At 33.7% G+C, this 14,614-nt stretch overlaps 1 protein-coding gene across 2 annotated transcripts in view; it reads right to left on the bottom strand.

Moving 5' to 3' along the window:
* Window positions 1-14,614, bottom strand: part of LOC140668615 (uncharacterized) — a 117,392-nt gene that overhangs the window by 18,808 nt on the left and 83,970 nt on the right. The window lies entirely within an intron of this gene.

Here is a 14,614-nt window from a genome sequence, read left to right as displayed (position 1 = left end):
TGTGCACTTTCTTAACTGATCGTCCTCCACTTCTAATTTTCAATATCGCCTTTTAAACCATTGTACAATCACGTTCTATCCATGTTATAAAAAGTATTAATAAAAAGTATTTTTTATTAATCTATAATAAAAGGTCTATATTATATTTATTGATTGCAATTATTGTGTATATATTTTTACAATTTTTATATTTATCAAATAAATTGATTTAAAATAAACTATTGTTTCTGGATTCTTTATATTTGAAAGAATCCATGCGTCATAATACTTTATCAATTAATCATATGATTTCTATTATCAACCAGTACGATTTCTGACACGTAAAGAAAATATAATTTCCGCGATTTTAAATCTGTAGGTTAATATTATGCGTGCGATACAATTTTTAGTTTTAAATATGTTAAAGGTATTATAGAAGAGTGTCGGTAATCACAGCGTTGATGGGATAATATCAAAACATTATACTTCAATAGTTGATAATCGTGGGAGCGCGAATAAGTCACGTTAAGTCCCTTTAATCCTCTCGTTCGTTCAGATTTATCTCTCGCTTCGCTCTTCAACATTCGTTCTGCGATTTTGTGGATCACCTATTTTAATGGAAAAAAAAAAAATAATTAAACTTTTCGAAGCAGAACGTGCACCAACACGTATCGCGCGCGTAAATCGCGTCTCTTCTTTCATTTTTTTTTTCGCTTTTTTTTTTTCAGTGAACGAACGAAACCGGCTTTCTCCGCGTGAGAGGAATCGATGATACCCCGCGATATTCCTTGTGTTGCGTATCATCGATTATCTGAAAGATCGTTCGCCATTTACTTCGCCCAATCACGACCTTATGTAGGTTAAACGCGCCTCGTTCGTACGCACACACGCGCCGAGAGGAGATGGGCGCAGCATCCGAGCGTATTCGCGATAATCTGATTGGAGCCGCGCCGAACGGATGGGATCTCGCGATGAATTACAGTGCGTGAGATTTTTTTTTTTTTTGCCACAATTTTCTGTTTGCAGTGTTACATTTGTAAATCATTATACGTCGATCACATTTTGTTAAACAATTGTGTGACAGATAAAGATATGTTTTGTTATCGTATAAAAGATTGCTTCCAATACCTATAATCAATTCAGTTTTATTTTTAATTTTTTTTTATTGATTGATCGATTTAATCAATTATTAATGACAATTTTTTGTTGGCCAATAATTTCTTATTCTATGCTTGTGCCACATTCAACTTTTTAAAGTAAATCCTTAGAAGATATTAATTGAAGATAAAGATCAAAGATAAAGCTTTGTATAGTTTACTAGCATGATTATTACGGTTATTGTGATTACTTTTAACAGCAAACATTTTTTATTTCAATTCATTTCAATGATAGTAAGATATACTTGAAGATGTAACAATATTGATATATAAAGTAATTAGATTAAAGAGACGCGAAAATTTTTAAAATATCTCAGAAATAAACTTTTTACTCCAACAATTGTGGTATATGAAAATATTGAAAGTTTCCAATTCTAATTATAATGCGTTTGTATATATTTACGCGTTAATTTGCACATGTAACGCGATTGTTGATAACGTTCACATTCAACTTTCCAACTTTGTTGCACAATTGTATTAGTCAGACATCATTGAACACCGCAGCTTCCGCGGGATACACAAACAGAAAACCAAAGTTTCGCAAATGTACGAACCGAGCAAAACAACAAACGACTTTCTCGAATCTCCTTACCAGAGACTTGCTTGCAGTCAAAGATAAAGACTCTGATGATGTCACGTGATTACACTTACTCGCGCTGTTAATGTCGAAGTTATTAACAGATTGTAACCGGTGACGGATTTAAAACTACAGACGTAACAGCATTTAAGAATTCTACGAAAGGCATCAATATTTTCTTATTACTTACCGATAAATACTTTTAAATAATTTCGTATCAATATAATTTAATTAGTGTAAGTATAGTACCTATTAATATAATAATGCAAACGTTAATTTAAATGAAAAGTTAAAAATTTAATAAACGTTAATTTAATTACTTATAAATAATTTCGTATTAATATGAATATAGTAATATAAACGTTAATTTAAATAAGGTATTATAATAATAATAATAATAATAATAATAATAATAACAAATATCTGTAAATTCCCAAAGTCTTCTAAGATTCTTTAAAAAATGAATTCATTGGCTGTGAAACATGAAATATTAGACTGCTATAGATCATACAATAATTTAACGAAATTAATAAAGAAAATTGGGCGCAAAACCGCATAGTTAGTTTGTTCATTGACACTTCATGGTAACTCGTTTTAATTGGCTTCGTAAAAAAAAAAAAAAAAAAAAAAAACGCAATTACTTGGTCAACATGTGTAGACAAGCCGTGAATTGAATATCGGGGCGCCGAAAGGCCAAAGTTGAAGACGAATGCCGGTCTCTGCGAATGACGTCATGCGACAATCGATACTGCTTGCGCACACCGATACGCAAGCAAGTACCGAACCGCTGCCATCGAATTCATTAACCATTTAATAAGATTCTACGGCAATCATTGCGGATCTTGTTAGATATGTATATCGCTACTCAGAATGAAAGGAATTATCGCCCTCGCAGCAGATATTTCGGAGAAGCACGATACATTATTTATCATGAACGCGTAATAATCCTTGCAACTTTATGTGAACAAACGGTCATCTCGATAAGTAAACAAAAATTTATCATAATAATTTGGTTCAATTAAATAATTAAATAATATCTTCAACATGTAATATAAAAAAAATAATTATTTTTATCCCTCATACTGACCCATCCAGCTATTTATTGAGCGATCATTTAATGTTCTCGATTTTTGTATTGTTAATTAAATCGATTTTTGTTGGATTTCTTTCGGGATAAAGTTTTCTTACTTTGATATAACTTAGAGATTACTTTCTCTCTCAGAAAGTTTCTTCGCTAAATTCATTTGCGCAATCATGCCGTTATATTTAATTCAATTCAACCTTCGACTCGCTAAGTACACCGAGTTGCAGGCAGCCGGTTTCCCCGCGGTAAACGCAGAAATGGCGAACGCACACCAAGCCACTAATTTACCTTTCGTATCGCCGGTAGCGGCGAAAGGCGCGCGCTTATTCGAGATTAAGTCAATTAATGGTGTGTACGTAATTTCGCGTCGCGAATGCGACGAGCGGGTCAAAGTCGGAGATTAAGTCGGGCCAAGGATGGCACGCGTGACCGACTTTGCGCGAGTCTTTCGCGCGGCCCAACTTTTCGACGTCGAGTATGGTGAGAGACGAGTCTCTCGTGGATCGCCGGGTAACAGAGATATGTATTCTCTCGCGCGGCTGTGTCGGAACAATTCAAGGATACCGCGAGGACATCGTCTACGCGTATTAAGGTCGCCGGGACTGGTTCGGGAGCCGCCCAGATATCGTATCGCCGCTCGGTCGCGTTTCTCGATCCGCTTCTGAGGATCGCCGAGTTTCTCGAAAATTGATGCCGGAGATTGAACCGTTTGTCGTGCTGTCCTTATCGTCATCGGTGTGCGATTGCGCGTGTTAACTTTGTTTCGTTTTACAGGTGGAAAGTTCTATCTCCAAAATGCTGGAATAAATATTTGTCGTAACAATTTTTACCCAACTTTTTCTATCTTCCGACATATTAGAAAATTAAATATTCATTTAATTACAAAAACAAAACATCTCTCTTTTAAATATTCCCTTAAATATAAATATACCTTTTCCAGACTTGTGTGTGTGTGTGTGTGTATATATATGTTAATTGGGTAATAATTTCGATAATGCTCTAATAAACGATTCTGATTTACGCATCAATTATAGACGTTCAGAGCGTGTCCAGATTTACATATCTACCACCGTCCACCGTCATTACCCAGGTCATTAACGACTAAATGAGATCATCGTGCTGCATTTTGCTCGTGGTAAGCATTAAATAATCATAAATGTGCGAGTCATTATGATGTGTAGCTAATCGTATAGCTTGTTAACAAAATCGACGTTTAGTATCGCTGCGTCTAATAAATGGAGTCACACTAGATTATACGAAGAAGACGATAAACAAGAAACCCTTATTTTCACGTGATAAAATTAATGTAATTTTGTTAAATTATATTTGTTAAAGATATTTTATTAAATATATTGAAATATCGATATAAAAGCATAAGAAATGCAAATTATGTCGCATCGGCCGGACTCTAAAGGTCTCTATAGAGGAGGAGTAAGGATGCAAATAAGAAAAACACCGCGAACAATCCGAGTATATTGCCCCGACAGAGTCGTTCCGAGATTGGCGACCCAACACTATTACTACTACTTGTTTCATCCTCGATGTGTCGGCGTGGCAAAAGTCTTGACTGGCGACTTACCGTAGCTTAGAGAAGTCAAGGACCCGCCAGAAGCATGTAGGTGCTGGCTGGCGATGTCGTTGGACTCGGAATAGAGAATATCAGGAGGGGGTCGGTCGCGTCCGGGTCTCTCTCTTTCTCTCTCCCGCTCTCTCTTCTCGGACGCACTCGATGGCGCGCGTCACGAGATCGCGAAGATGGATTCCCGGTAGATAGGACCGGAAATACACGGGACCGATGATGACGATGACGATGACGATGACGATGACGATGACGACGGTGGCGCGCGCGCGACCTCGGCATGCGATCGATAATTCGCGAATATTCCCGGCCCTTAACCGCTGTCATCCGATACGGGGACACGAGGGGGTCCGATAAGGATGATGGGATGGATTACTATTGGCGATGCATCGCGAAGGGTCGATAGCCCAGATCGCGTTGCGGTAACGCAAATCGAGTAACGAGTTCGCGATAGAGACACGACCTGTCGCAATTTAGGTCCGGCTGATATGCAAGAGAAGCAACGCTATCTTAAAAGCATGATTATTCTATACGCGGGAAAAGTAAGACGATAAGAACTGGTGGTCTACAATAAAAGGATTAAATGATAAAAAGTTATCATTTCGGCATAAAGATATACCATTTTACAAATTTCATTGCGGCTAGATAACCTTTCTAAACTTTCTCTTGAAAATTTTACATGATATATTTGAAAATATCTAAATCTTGATACATTGGCGCGATTCAATAAATATCTTCAATATCATTTAAATCGCATGCATGATAAAAAACATTTTGTAGAACGTACGGAATATTTTCATCTTCAAGATATATCAGAGAATTAATTATGGAGCTCTCTCATAATTAACGATTCCATTCCTAGATCTCGATCCAGTTATATCTGATCGCGATTAGTGATTCAGCATTACTGATACTAGTCTTAAAGTGACATCTACTCTATCTAAATCCTAAATCTTTGTGCATTGACAAACTGCTGAAAGAAGGTAAACCCAATGGAATACATTATATATTATAAAATTATAATTATATTTATATATAGGATGTATTTAAATGCTTTCGTGTCAGAGTACGATTGTGACTCGACGAATCAGATATGTTGAATGATTACTGCAAGACGTAAAAATTTCACGATGACTTCTCGCCTTCGGCGATCGAACGAATAAAGTCGAGATCGCGAAGTAGATAAAGTGGATTTAATTCTTGACCCCTTATCCTTTAAGCGAACGAAAAAAAAAATCGATCGTAAAGAATCGTCCAGCAGATTCCGATGGATTAAAGGAAAAGCTTGTGGCGCTGATAACGCCGCTAAAGCTATGCTCGATAATTGAAGACTTGAAATAAGAAAGAATCTTGTATGTGTATGTTACAAGGACATTCAACATTGAAGCAACTAGCTTGGAAAGTTCCGTAAGTTGGGCACAGTGAAACTTTAAGCGACGCCCGCGTAAATTTTGTTCGGAAAATTGTTAACGCCTGTTGCAACACGAAAAGTTATTAAGAGCCATCTTGCTTATAAATAATATATGCGATATGTGTGATACATATCATATTAATAAACATATATATAAAATATAAATGATAAAACATACATCATAAATTTCTTATTTGAATACACACAATTATAATAATAATATAAACACGCGTGTTATAACTGCAATTTTATCAATATTCATACTTAAATCAGAATAAATTGAAAATTACATTTAGAATCTTATTGTAATATTTTCTTTGCATGCAGAAATATAATTTTTTTTATATCCCATAAAAGTATAATATAATAAATTAATTATCAAAAACATCTGTACACATTGATTAAGATAAGGTATCACACGTAAAAAAAATTAATTTTATTAATTAATAAAATAATGTGAAAGAAATAATAGCGATATAATAAGCAACGTCGACCTAAGGTAAAAGTAAGTGAAATTCCTTAAAGAAAAGTAATCAGAATGAGAATAATAATCAACTTAAAAAAGTATCAATGTTTACAAATATACATTTTTAATCTTACGATTAGAAGTTATGTATAATTTTACGCGGTGGAAATCATGCACATTTATTTATTTAAAAGACACAAACCGCTAGTAATTGGCTGTAAACTATTGTGTCGTTAGTGAAACATACGATTCCCCGCGAAGCGTACGTAGGTCAATAAAATAGTCGTTGAAGGGATCAATTTTTCGCTCTAAGTCCGAGTTATCAATTATCGTCGCGTACTCGGACATCCTTTACTTTCATTACACGATAATTCATTCGTAGCGATCTCGATAAAATCAGCTTCGACTTTTGTCTCAAGGCTTTCATCGCGGATCTACTCGATCTGTCTCCTCGATTTAATTTTCATTAGTCGTATCTTGTTTGCTTAATTAATAATTTATAATTAATTTATCATCTACATTATGCGTGCGAATTATAAAAATATTTGCGTCTATCAACATGTTAAAGCAGTAAAATGAATGGAAATAATAAATGCAGTAATATATAATCACTGAATTTATCAATTAAATATAACCGATAATTAAAAAATTGCACAATAAATATATCTTTATTATATTATGTCACATATCAGATTGACAACATTTGGTAATATTTGTTATTTTTTGACAAATTTTCCTTATCCAAGCATCTTGGTCTTCGAGTTTACAATATCGTTAACATAAATTGAATTTAAGTATTCTTGTTACTTTTCTCAAAGCAATTTTTAGCTCGGTAACATAAACTAATATTTGTCTTTATCAAGAATATATATAGCTCGTACAAATGATTAGAAATAATCATAAATATACACAAAATTTCTTATCAAAATTATTTTTTCTGTGTGTGCATTAAATATCTAATTATAAATTTGAATAAATAAAGATAAACTTTTCTATATTCGTTTTATCTATGTTGATTTTCAGTCCATCATATTTCCGAGAATGTATAACTATCCTATGAAATATCTGTCAACCGCACTAATAAACTTAACTGCGCACTATATTTTCCTTGACACATTTCCACATTTCCTACTTCTCTATTTTTGTCCTTGTGTGTTTATTCTACGTGATGATTTTCAATATTTATCATCTTGAAATTATTTCATGAATATATTATTAAAAGTTTTAAATAACAAATAATATTGTACTATTACATAGAGAAAAAATTTGTTTAAATAAATAAAAATAAAAAAATATATTATATTATTTTTATTCTAATATCTAAAATACTTTAATTTTTGTATTTTTTATTATATATTAAAAAGATGAAGAATCTTTTCTTCAATTTTTCACTTTAAAATTGAATTAAATGCAATTATCTTCTTGGAAACTTTCTGTTAAAATACCATATTATAGACTACTTACTTTCAATCGTGATCTCGTGCGTCATATGATTACACGTTAATTAATATCTAATAAAAATACATAATATCCTAAAGATTAAAAATATATTTAAACATTTCTCACTATTATAGTAAATCTTTTTTTCAATTGTCTGACATGTCCAGAGAATTAAGAAAGTTTAGAAATAAAGTGGTTAAGAACTTTAGAAAAATTTCGGACTAACTTTCGGGCGATTGAAAGTTCAATTGTTATTCGAGATCCTATTAATAATCATCGTAGCGTGTGGGTAGAAATTAAAAAGCCCGTCAACGATTACGGTTCCTTCTCGTCGTCGTGTGGGACGTGAAGAAAAAAAATTTACGATGTCGACACAAGCAGAACCGACGGACGAAAGCCGTCCGTTCACCTCGGCAATGACGTCAGTCATCTGTCAAGATATTCGACGAATTGACGAACGATCGGGTCAGGTACTGAAACCAGGAAGTGCCAAATTCTCCTTGCTGCGAGCTATTGTCCCGAGAGAGCTGATCGGAAATTATGTCGTCAGATAAGACGATTGAAACTTTTTTCTTTTTTTTTTAAGATATCGCACACAATCACGCGGACTAACATAATTGTCATTCATCGAACAGCGCGTAATTAAGTTTTCACGATATTAATCTTCTAGTACCAAAGCTTTTTTTACAAGTCTTCCACCCATCTTTTCTCGATGCTTCTAATCAAAAGTGAAGATTAGATAAATATATACTGTTATTAGATAAACACCACTGTTACGTGATTATTATATCATTTTACGACTTTCAGTTATTGAGCAAAATAATTTAACAAGCCTAAACGAAAAGATAAAAAATAAGTATAGCGATAATTTTTTATAAAATCTTTCATAATTAGAGATAGAAGATGAAAGATATACTTATTAGAGATAATAACCGAGATGTCTATTTTATAATACCGAAAAATAAATCTTTTTAAGTTATAAACAATTGCAAAAGAGCTTCTCGTGTGTTAAGCTCTGCAAATATAAATATATAATAGAGCTTTATGCGTTTAGTTTAATTTAAATTTAATTTACGTAAAATTGCATAAAATTCAATGGATGGCGGCTCATATCATTGCTTGAAAGTAACTCTTATGACGCAAAATACCATAGTACCCTTTTCTCTCAAACTTTATAGAAGTGAGCTATCTCAGCTTTGGCACGAAGAGGCAGATGCACGGCTGCTTTTATACGAAGGAAGGCTTCCAAAATGCATTCCCATTATTCACGACTTCGGTGCAGTTTAGCTGCGCTGTCCGTATGATTATAGCTTTATTCTGCGAGCCTCACTGTCGAGCAACACAATTAAACTTTGTTATGCAGTTGTGCGCGCAGTGTCAGGATGAAGACACTCAAGAAATTAATTATGTTTGTTCATTCGTCGCGCAGATACACTGCTCTACAACTCCGTCGGGATTTACCAAATTCAATTTCCCGTTTGCATCGATCTTTCCCGTCGCGGCCATTGTGCCAATAATGCAGGATGCTCGTCGTTCTTCAGACTTCGAGCTTAATGTGTAACATTCATTTCGCCCTCTCTTTTTACAAATAAATGTTTTCCCATCAAAGCTTCTTTCAATTTCTATTCTCATAAACGTATAAATATTAATCAATGCCAAATGTACTTGAATCGATTCGATTAGAGGAAAGCAGAGAGAAAGACGATTGAATTAGTACGGCCAAAGTTGAGTAGTAGAATCGATTCTATAATTCGAAGGCTCCGAGTAGTCGCATCTTCTAATTAATCTGTGTACCGACTTCGTCGTCGCATTACAATCGAATCGAAGTCCACGACTCTATAACACAGTTTGAAAGCGTACAACAAGCTTTCCTTTCGCCCGCGAAAATCTTCATTAACGTCTGCTTTCGTGACTTTTCGCAGATTAATCGCACACGGATAATAGATAGATATTAGATGTATAATCATAATAATAGGTGGATGTATTGTACGAGCGCGAACTAAACGCCTGTCGCGTCGAAGAAACGTTGACACCAGCGGAGGATTTTGTGCCGTTAGTAGGCCAATGACTTCTCGTCGCAGTGAGTATACGTTCCTCGGTATCAAATCCGCTCTAAAAACAACGGCGCGACAAGTCGGGCGCGGATACGACACGCTTGTGTACATTATGACATTCGCGGCGCCAATTAATAGCTCTCGGTGTTTCCTGCTTATGCAGAAATTGCACGGCATTTCTTTTCTCCCGGCGTAAAATCGATCTAAAAATCCTTCACTTAATATCTTGGAGAGGCCGAGCTAATGTTTAAAGCTTTTAATCACAATAGCGGGATATCTCTCGTTTTTCTTCCTCTCTCGCGAGCATTCATTAAATTCTTCTACCCAATGTTGTATCTTTCATTTATACACGATAGCAATCTACATGTAGACGTATGCTCGCGAAAGTATAGCGTTTAGATAATGCGGACAACGGCACGCGACTCGTCGTGATGCAAAACAGTCGCGGATAAAGCGCTGGATGCGCGATCGTTTCGCTTCAATAGTTGACGTTACATTTCTCATTGATCCATGATGAACGACGTTTTCTCTCGAGCGGAACGTTATAAATCGTTTTGATTATGCGTATGGTCGATTGTAGAGCGTTTACGCGGTGGTTTGACGTTGATACAGATTAGTCAATCATTCCACCAGAAACTCAGGCCCTCTCATCAATTTCGCCTTGTCGATTGGGCAGAGTTTTAAAATAAACTCTGTTTTATTCATCGCGCGAAAGCTGTATGCTCTAAAAAATTTTTAATTTTCGGATATGTCAAAATACATATACAGAAAGTTAAAACGAAGATGTGTTAATATTTCCAGAAAGGTTGCGATTATCAGAAAAAAATTTTAGTTATTTAGACAGAGACCAAGAATGGCAATTTTTGTAAAATAGTCGGTGATCTTAAAATTCTCTAAAAATATTTTTATCGAAACTAAATATTCTTAGAATAATTTTATATATTTATCTATAGAAATAGGTAATTATTACAAATTACTTATTTCATGTATGAAAAAATTAGATTCTCTTGCAAATTTAAAGAGAGAATAGTTTTATAAAAAAAAAAAAAAAAAAAAAAAGAGATCAAGAAAACAGATGTAAAATATTATTGCTTGAATTTATCAACTAATAAAAATCGTATTTTACAATAACAGCCGCGTGTACCTTAAATAGTACATAATCCTTAATCAAGTTAATGAAAACAGAGTATAATCTTCATGTAAGATATATAGAGCTGTGATCTTGGATGATTTATTACAATAGATTAGGCGTTAAATTCCGGATGTAAACGTGAAATTCGGACTCGCTAAAAAGATCGATGCGATCGTGGCGGCCGAAAGGAAGATAAATCAAACGGAACACGAACAATCGAAATGCGTGCTATGGCACGTGACATCGGCGGGGGATTTATGCCGTTAGTGGGTCAACAACTTCGCGTTCTGTTTTCACGCTCTGCGGATTTTGTTCTCTAAACCTACCGGCGGGATGAAGTCGCGAACATACAATCGCTCGTGTTGCAAACCGATCAAATGTACAAACGATCGAGTGTTTCTCTTTATCCATCTTTCGATATTTGTTTTATAATGTCACGAAAATCGACACGAGTGTTCTTTAGCGATATCGAATAAAATGGCGAAATTTTGTCCCAATACTTTATAATACGTAATAAATATCGTATAGAATTCTTGAGTTAATAATAAGACAAAACAAAAATTTCTTAAATAATAAAAGGACAATATTTATATTTTTTCAATTTGTTTACATCAATGAGATTAATTCATTTCGTTCACAGATATTTTGCGCTTGTAAATAAAATACCACAGAATTGTTTACATAGTTGAGATTGTATAAAATTCTTGCTTTTAATATTTTTTTAATATTCAATATTTGAATTTGCAATCTATACTATTTATAAAGTTTTACACAAATTCATAAGAAATGCATGGTTTTAATTTCCTAAAAAAATATATTTTAGACACTTTTGAAACGCTATTGTTGAACAAAGATATATTTATCTACATTATATTTAATTTTAACATAAAACTTAATCCTCTCTGTTTCATAAAGATAGCATTAAATTTATTTAATTTTAAACTTATGAATGTTCTTAAAAAAAAAAAAAAAAAAAAAAAAAAGAGAAAAAATTTAATTTTACATTTATTGTATATCATCGGCCGATCGTCAAACATTGTCATTCATCATGGGTAATTGATTAAACGAGATATTGTGAGTGAAAAATGAAATGACAAATTAAAATGTTGATAGTAAAACGGGAACAGATTGGACTAGATGTCATGAATAATGAACAGCATGGCGGGAAAGAGACACCACAGATTACCGTCATCGTGAGAGATTTGTGCCGTTAGTAGGCCAGGCCTCGTCGTGTTTTCACGTGGGACATATTTCGTTCTCGTCAAATCTACTCGCGATGAGACGCAGTTTATTCCGCGTACAAGAAAGAATTGCCTGTCTTGTATATGTCATATTTTTATCCATAGTATTCAGTGGACAAATGTTTTACCATGTAAGATATAGAGTATAATAGATAAAAATCCTATTTTTTCCGTAGATTTGCACATCGAATATTTACGAAATAATAAAATATTTTTAGATCAATATCATCTATCGTTTTTTAATTGTCATTTCTTTCATAATAATATATCATTAATCGCATCATGATAAAAATAATGCAAGCTCAGAATTAATAATAACTATTCACAAATTGCAATTAGATTTTTATATATGTATATAGGATATACTATTAGCTTCATTAGTTAAATAAAACAATTATTAAGACTATATCTATTTTTACCGTTTCTTATTTTCGCTTACTAATCTCCGTCTATCTTCGTTAATTATTGCAATATTTCTGAATGAATCTAAAAGACAAACGCGAACAGAAAGTGTAGCAGAAAGTAGCTCGGCCCGATTTCATCCCGGGGCGACTTAGTTATTAAAAGATTAATCGCGAAGTTTCCGTCACCGAGTTTCGGCGAGGAAAAATCCCGACAAGACAATGGGGCGACTTCTTACGTGAGTAAGGTCGTCGAGTAAAGGGACACTTCGAAATAACAATCCGCGTTCCGATATGGTCTTTTCGTGTTTCAAAGACTACTACCTTCCTTCCAGCAATCATCGTGATTACCACCGGCAAGTTCAAGCAGTTAACAAGAGGGGAGCCGTCGAGAAGTAACTATCGACCCGCGTAGAATTGCAAGCCGGGACACTACCGTACGGTTTATGCCGTTACTAGGTCAACTCGTTCGAGCGCGTTTAAGAGCCGAAAAGAATCTAACCGTCGAGCCGTTCAATCGATCATAATTAACTCGCGGTTAATATCTATTTGCTATCCGATGAGCGATATCGAGAAGAAAGAAAAAAATAAGAAACGATCATCGCGAAAGCGTTCCCAAAGCTCCTCGCTTTCACCCCGTAACTTCTCGCGATCCAACATTGCAGTTTCTAAGTTTCCATCGGACACTATAGAACGCAATAAGAAAGAATAGAAAATTGGCGTGTCTATATAGTAAGTGTAATTTTGTAAAATATCGAGTTGTCAGGATTTAAAGTGACTTTAAAATAATATACGTGTGTTATTTTAAAGTCTCTCTCCTTAAAAGTTCTTCTTTGTTTAATATGGAATTATTGTAGCTATTTTTAAAAATGTTAAAATTAGAAGAATGTGTATGTGAGAGAGATGAAGATCTATATGGTCTGTCTAATTAATTTAATGTCACTTTTTCTCGAAAAAAAAAAAAAAAAAAAAAAAAAAAAACATTTCCTCTAGAAAGAAAAGCAATATCGTTCACTTTGTGTGTGTGTGTGTGTGTATCTTTATATTATATGTATATATAGCTTTCGTTATATAAAAAGATAACATATTTGTTAGTATTGACATGAGTAATAAATATCTTTTATAAACATAATATCTCTCATAGATACAGTGCCTTTTACAGACATTTTTTAAAATATATTTTTTAATTTTATTTTAAAGAGATTATCTATTTATTTAGATAAAGTTTGTATTTTATTTTCAAAGACTTATTATGTAAGATATTATATGTATAAATTATATACACTATTCGGTATATATAATTACATGTGCTATTTTGCTTAATTAAATTTTATATTTTTGATAGAAAGATGCGAAAAAACATCATTGATGATACACAATTTTAAGATAATATTTGTGTGTCGGTATATTCAATTGTGGACGCAATTTAAATCGACTATCTACTTCAGGATAAGAAATAGATTTCCGTCAAGTCGCAAAACTGCATTCGAAAGGTAAGCGATCTTTCAAGTCGTAAAACAATTCAGTTCACATCCGAGTTATCGCGTGCGCTCTTTCTTTAATATATAACATGTGATAAAAAAGTTCTCAACTACATCAAGATTTCCATCCGGTTTTTCCCTCAACTCTTTCATAGTGGTCAACGACATGTGCAGTGTAGTACGCGATTATGATTATGATTATGATTCAACGGAGCGAAATATCCGTCGAATACTTGACGTTCATTTTCACCAGTTCGAAAGTTATACTCGGAAAACAAAAGGACTTTCCACTTGTAATAAAAATAATACTCCGGTCATACGAATGATAAAATGACAGCGTGATCAATTTATAACTTTTTGTAGCAGATATCATTTTATTCATCCCGTAATTAAATGGAAAATATATGATTTTTATAAATGAAAGAAAAACTCATAGATTTTTACTCGTCTTTTAGAGCGATTGTAACTCATTAATTCTCATCACGCCAAATTTCGATAGATAATCAATAGGGGAAAAACTTGACGAGGTTTTATCGCAAGGCTATTTTATTAGAGTCCAAAATGTACCTATTTGTGCAAAAGATACAGCTTTCTTAACAATGCGACAATAGA

This window comes from Anoplolepis gracilipes, chromosome 8 (genome assembly GCF_047496725.1).
Source record: "Anoplolepis gracilipes chromosome 8, ASM4749672v1, whole genome shotgun sequence".
In the NCBI taxonomy this organism is placed as follows: domain Eukaryota; kingdom Metazoa; phylum Arthropoda; class Insecta; order Hymenoptera; family Formicidae; genus Anoplolepis; species Anoplolepis gracilipes.
This window is presented reverse-complemented; position numbering and strand designations above follow the sequence as displayed.